Here is a 6,000-nt window from a genome sequence, read left to right on the forward strand (position 1 = left end):
AACCAGGATAGAAGCAGTGGTGAAGCAGTGTTTAAGGTCCCGGAATGCTCGGTCAGCAACAGATGATCACGTGAACGGAACCTTGGTAGGGGTGAATGCAGACAGTGGGAGGCCAGGGTGCTGTAATGGAGATAAAAGTTGGCGAACCCCAGGAAGCGTTGCAGCTGCACCCTGGACATAGGCTGAGGCCAATCCACCACCGCTCTCACCTTCTCGGGATCCATCTGGACACTCCCAACAGAGATGATGTAGCCCAGAAAGGGAATGGTTGAGAGATGGAACTCACACTTTTCCGCCTTAACAAACAACTGGTTCTCCAGAAGGCGCTGGAGAACCTGTCGGACGTGGAACACGTGTTCTTGGGGGGAGCGGGGAGAAAACAAGGATGTCATCAATGTCGATGAAGATCTACCGGTTCAGCATGTCGCTGAGAACATCGTTCACCATAGCCTGGAACACGGCAGGGGCGTTGGTGAGGACAAAGGGCATGGCCAGATATTCATAGTGGCCGCTGGCTGTGTTGAAGACAGTCTTCCGCTCGTCCCCCTCTCGTATCCGCACCAGGTGGTAGGCGTTTTGTAGATCCAGCTTAGTTAAAACAGTGGCCCCCTGGAGCAGCTCGAAGGCCGAGGAAATGAGTGGTAGCAGATAACGGTTCTTCACAGTAATGTCATTGAGTCCCCGGTAGTCAATGCAAAGGCGCAGGGTCTTGTCCTTTTTCTCCACGAAGAAGAAACCTGCGCCAGCAGGAGAGGAGGAGGGATGGATAAATCCTGTAGCTAGGGAATCCCCAATGTAGGTATCCATAGCCTTAGTCCCTGGTCCCGACAGAGAGTACAGACGTCCCGGGGCAGCGTGGTTCTAGGGAGAAGGTCAATCCAGTCATAAGGGCAGTGCGGTGGAAAGGGAAGTGGCCAGGGACTTGCTGAACACCTCCCGGAGTTCCTGGTACTCCGCGGGAATGGCGAAGAGGTCCAGAGCAACTTTCAAGCCTCTAGGAAGACGTCCCGGGGCAGGCTACGCCGACTTCAGACAATGGGAGTGGCAGAATAGACTCCAGCCCATGATAGCACCTGTAGACCAGTTGATGAGGGGATTGTGTCGCTGGAGCCATGAGAATCCCAAAACCACGGGAATCTCGGGGGACTTGATGAGCAGGAATTGATTGGTCTCACTGTGATTCCCTGACACACGTAGGTTGATGGGAGTGGTATTATGGGTGACCCGACCTAAAGAGCACCCGTCCAGCGATCTAACATCCATGAGAATGGAGAGTGGCTGAGTGGGGATGTTCTGCTCAGAAGCCAGTGTGGCGTCCAAAAAGCTCTCATTGGCCTCTCAGTCAATGAGGACCCGGAGAGATTTGGAGTGGTTTCCCCACAGCAGAATGACATGAAAAGGGGTGTGAGTAAAGGAAGCAGAAAAGTTCTCCATATGGCCCACCAGAGTACTCGCTCCTACCGGTGAGCCTGGTCTTGTAGCGGGCAAGAGGACACACAGGACCGTCGGGGACTTCCGGAGGTGAGGTGGAATCCCTGTACGTGCGACATTCCTCTCCATCCATCATTCCCACAATCGCACATCAATGCGGATGGTCAATCAATCAATCAAGTTAATTTTATATAGCCCTTCGTACATCAGCTAATATCTCGAAGTGCTGTACAGAAACCCAGCCTAAAACCCCAAACAGCAAGCAATGCAGGTGTAGAAGCACGGTGGCTAAAAACTCCCTAGAAAGGCCAAAACCTAGGAAGAAACCTAGAGAGGAACCAGGCTATGAGGGGTGGTCAGTCCTCTTCTGGCTGTGCCGGGTGGAGATTATAACAGAACATGGCCAAGATGTTCAAAATGTTCATAAATGACAAGCATGGTCAAATATGCTCATGGTCAAATAAAGCGATGAGGGATTCAAGATCCGTGGGTAAATCCCGAGCAGCAAGCTCGTCCTTAACCTCCTCAGAGACGCCGTGCAGGAACATTTCGAACAGGGCTTCCTGGTTCCACGCACTCTCCGATGCCAACGTGAGCAAATCCACCGCATAGTCGGCCACATTAGCTTCTCTCCCGGAGAACGGGGCATCAAAAACCTTCCTCACATCTCCCACGAACCCCTCCAGACTCACGCACATGGCCGGCTGTTGTTCCCATACGGCGGAAGCCCAGGTGAGAGCCCTCCCAGACATCGGCGTGATGAGGTAGACTATCTTGGATCCGAGGGGAAGCAGGAGGGCTGAAGCTTGAAAATGAGGGCACACTGAGCTAAAAACGCCCGACAGGTGCTCGGCTCTCCATTAAAGTATTCCGGGGGAGGTGAACGGGGCTCTTGGGAAGGTGGAGTGGCCGGTGGGGCGGCGCTGCTAACCGCCGAGTTACTGAGGGGCGGTGGGGTTACTACCGTGGCAGGCTCCCCCCCCAGACAACCCACGGAATTGCTCCAGCAGCATGTCCAACGCCCGGTCATGGCGCTCAGCCAACGATTGGATCCCCTCCATCAGCCCACGAAGCAGTTCCTCGTGCCTACCAATGGAGGCTCCTTGGGAGGAGATGGTGTTGCGCAGCTGTCTTCTGGGTCAGTCATGGCCAGTTCGTACTCTCAGGTATGAAGGTACGACCCAGATGCAGACAACGTCGAATTAACAATGGTTTAATAATCCAACAGGGGTAGGCATTAGACAGGTCAATGGAGGCAGGGGTCAGTATACCAGAGGTGGGGCAACGGTACCGGACGGCAGGCAGGCTCAGGGTCATGGTAGGCAGAGGTCAATTAATCCAGAGGTGGGGCAACGGTACCGGACGGCAGGCAGGCTCAGGGTTATGGTAGGCAGAGGTCAATTAATCCAGAGGTGGGGCAACGGTACCGGACGGCAGGCAGGCTCAGGGTCATGGTAGGCAGAGGTCAATTAATCCAGAGGTGGGGCAACGGTACCGGACGGCAGGCAGGCTCAGGGTCAGGGTAGGCTCAGGTCAATTAATCCAGAGGTGGGGCAACGGTACCGGACGGCAGGCAGGCTCAGGGTCATGGTAGGCAGAGGTCAATTAATCCAGAGGTGGGGCAACGGTACCGGACGGCAGGCAGGCTCAGGGTCATGGTAGGCAGAGGTCAATTAATCCAGAGGTGGGGCAACGGTACCGAATGGCAGGCAGGCTCAGGGTCATGGTAGGCAGAGGTCAATTAATCCAGAGGTGGGGCAACGGTACCGGACGGCAGGCAGGCTCAGGGTCATGGTAGGCAGAGGTCAATTAATCCAGAGGTGGGGCAACGGTACCGGACGGCAGGCAGGCTCAGGGTCATGGTAGGCAGAGGTCAATTAATCCAGAGGTGGGGCAACGGTACCGGACGGCAGGCAGGCTCAGGGTCATGGTAGGCAGAGGTCAATTAATCCAGAGGTGGGGCAACAGTACCGGACGGCAGGCAGGCTCAGGGTCATGGTAGGCAGAGGTCAATTAATCCAGAGGTGGGGCAACGGTACCGGACGGCAGGCAGGCTCAGGGTCATGGTAGGCAGAGGTCAATTAATCCAGAGGTGGGGCAACGGTACCGGACGGCAGGCAGGCTCAGGGTCATGGTAGGCAGAGGTCAATTAATCCAGAGGTGGGGCAACGGTACCGGACGGCAGGCAGGCTCAGGGTCATGGTAGGCAGAGGTCAATTAATCCAGAGGTGGGGCAACGGTACCGGACGGCAGGCAGGCTCAGGGTCATGGTAGGCAGAGGTCAATAATCCAGAGGTGGGGCAACGGTACCGAACGGCAGGCAGGCTCAGGGTCAGGGTAGGCAGAGGTCAATTAATCCAGAGGTGGGGCAACGGTACCGAACGGCAGGCAGGCTCAGGGTCAGGGTAGGCAGAGGTCAATAATCCAAACGTTGGGCACAGGTACCGGTCGGCAGGTTAAGGGGCAGGCAGAGTGGTCAGGCAGGCGGGCTCAGAGTCAGGACAGGCAAGGGTCAAAACCAGGAGGCCGAGAAAAAGAGAGACTGGGAAAAGCAGGAGCTGAGACACAAAAACGCTGATTGACTTGGCAAACAAGACAAATAGGCAACAGACCAACAGAGAGCACAGGTATAAATACACAGGGGATAATGGGGAAGATGGGCGACACCTGGAGGGGGGTGGAGACAATCACAAGGACAGGTGAAACAGATCTCATAGTTATGTGTGTTACTATAGACTCACCTGTTAAACCTGATAGTTATGTGTGTTACTATAGACTCACCTGTTAAACCTGATAGTTATGTGTGTTGCTATAGACTCACCTGTTAAACCTGATAGTTATGTGTGTTGCTATAGACTCACCTGTTAAACCTGATAGTTATGTGTGTTGCTATAGACTCACCTGTTAAACCTGATAGTTATGTGTGTTACTATAGACTCACCTGTTAAACCTGATAGTTATGTGTGTTACTATAGACTCACCTGTTAAACCTGTTAGTTATGTGTGTTGCTATAGACTCACCTGTTAAACCTGATAGTTATGTGTGTTGCTATAGACTCACCTGTTAAACCTGATAGTATTGTGTGTTACTATAGACTCACCTGTTAAACCTGATAGTTATGTGTGTTACTATAGACTCACCTGTTAAACCTGATAGTTATGCGTGTTACTATAGACTCACCTGTTAAACCTGATAGTTATGTGTGTTACTATAGACTCACCTATTAAACCTGATAGTATTGTGTGTTGCTATAGACTCACCTGTTAAACCTGATAGTTATGTGTGTTACTATAGACTCACCTGTTAAACCTGATAGTTATGTGTGTTGCTATAGACTCACCTGTTAAACCTGATAGTATTGTGTGTTACTATAGACTCACCTGTTAAACCTGATAGTTATGTGTGTTGCTATAGACTCACCTATTAAACCTGATAGTTATGTGTGTTACTATAGACTCACCTGTTAAACCTGTTAGTTATGTGTGTTACTATAGACTCACCTGTTAAACCTGATAGTTATGTGTGTTACTATAGACTCACCTGTTAAACCTGTTAGTTATGTGTGTTGCTATAGACTCACCTGTTAAACCTGATAGTTATGTGTGTTACTATAGACTCACCTGTTAAACCTGATAGTATTGTGTGTTACTATAGACTCACCTGTTAAACCTGATAGTTATGTGTGTTGCTATAGACTCACCTGTTAAACCTGATAGTTATGTGTGTTACTATAGACTCACCTGTTAAACCTGATAGTTATGTGTGTTACTATAGACTCACCTGTTAAACCTGATAGTTATGTGTGTTACTATAGACTCACCTGTTAAACCTGATAGTTATGTGTGTTGCTATAGACTCACCTGTTAAACCTGATAGTTATGTGTGTTACTATAGACTGACCTGTTAAACCTGATAGTTATGTGTGTTGCTATAGACTCACCTGTTAAACCTGATAGCTATGTGTGTTACTATAGACTCACCTGTTAAACCTGATAGTTATGTGTGTTGCTATAGACTCACCTGTTAAACCTGATAGTTATGTGTGTTGCTATAGACTCACCTGTTAAACCTGATAGTTATGTGTGTTACTATAGACTCACCTGTTAAACCTGATAATTATGTGTGTTGCTATAGACTCACCTGTTAAACCTGATAGTTATGTGTGTTACTATAGACTGACCTGTTAAACCTGATAGTTATGTGTGTTGCTATAGACTCACCTGTTAAACCTGATAGTTATGTGTGTTACTATAGACTCACCTGTTAAACCTGATAGTTATGTGTGTTACTATAGACTCACCTGTTAAACCTGATAGTTATGTGTGTTACTATAGACTCACCTGTTAAACCTGATAGTTATGTGTGTTGCTATAGACTCACCTGTTAAACCTGATAGTATTGTGTGTTACTATAGACTCACCTGTTAAACCTGATAGTTATGTGTGTTACTATAGACTCACCTGTTAAACCTGATAGTTATGTGTGTTGCTATAGACTCACCTGTTAAACCTGATAGTTATGTGTGTTGCTATAGACTCACCTGTTAAACCTGTTAGTTATGTGTGTTA

General features: G+C 49.5%; 1 protein-coding gene across 1 annotated transcript in view; it reads right to left on the minus strand.

Annotated features, from left to right (window-relative positions):
* Window positions 1-6,000, minus strand: part of LOC129831691 (ventricular zone-expressed PH domain-containing protein-like) — a 218,039-nt gene that overhangs the window by 96,917 nt on the left and 115,122 nt on the right. The window lies entirely within an intron of this gene.

Source organism: Salvelinus fontinalis, chromosome 33, assembly GCF_029448725.1.
Source record: "Salvelinus fontinalis isolate EN_2023a chromosome 33, ASM2944872v1, whole genome shotgun sequence".
Classification (NCBI taxonomy): domain Eukaryota; kingdom Metazoa; phylum Chordata; class Actinopteri; order Salmoniformes; family Salmonidae; genus Salvelinus; species Salvelinus fontinalis.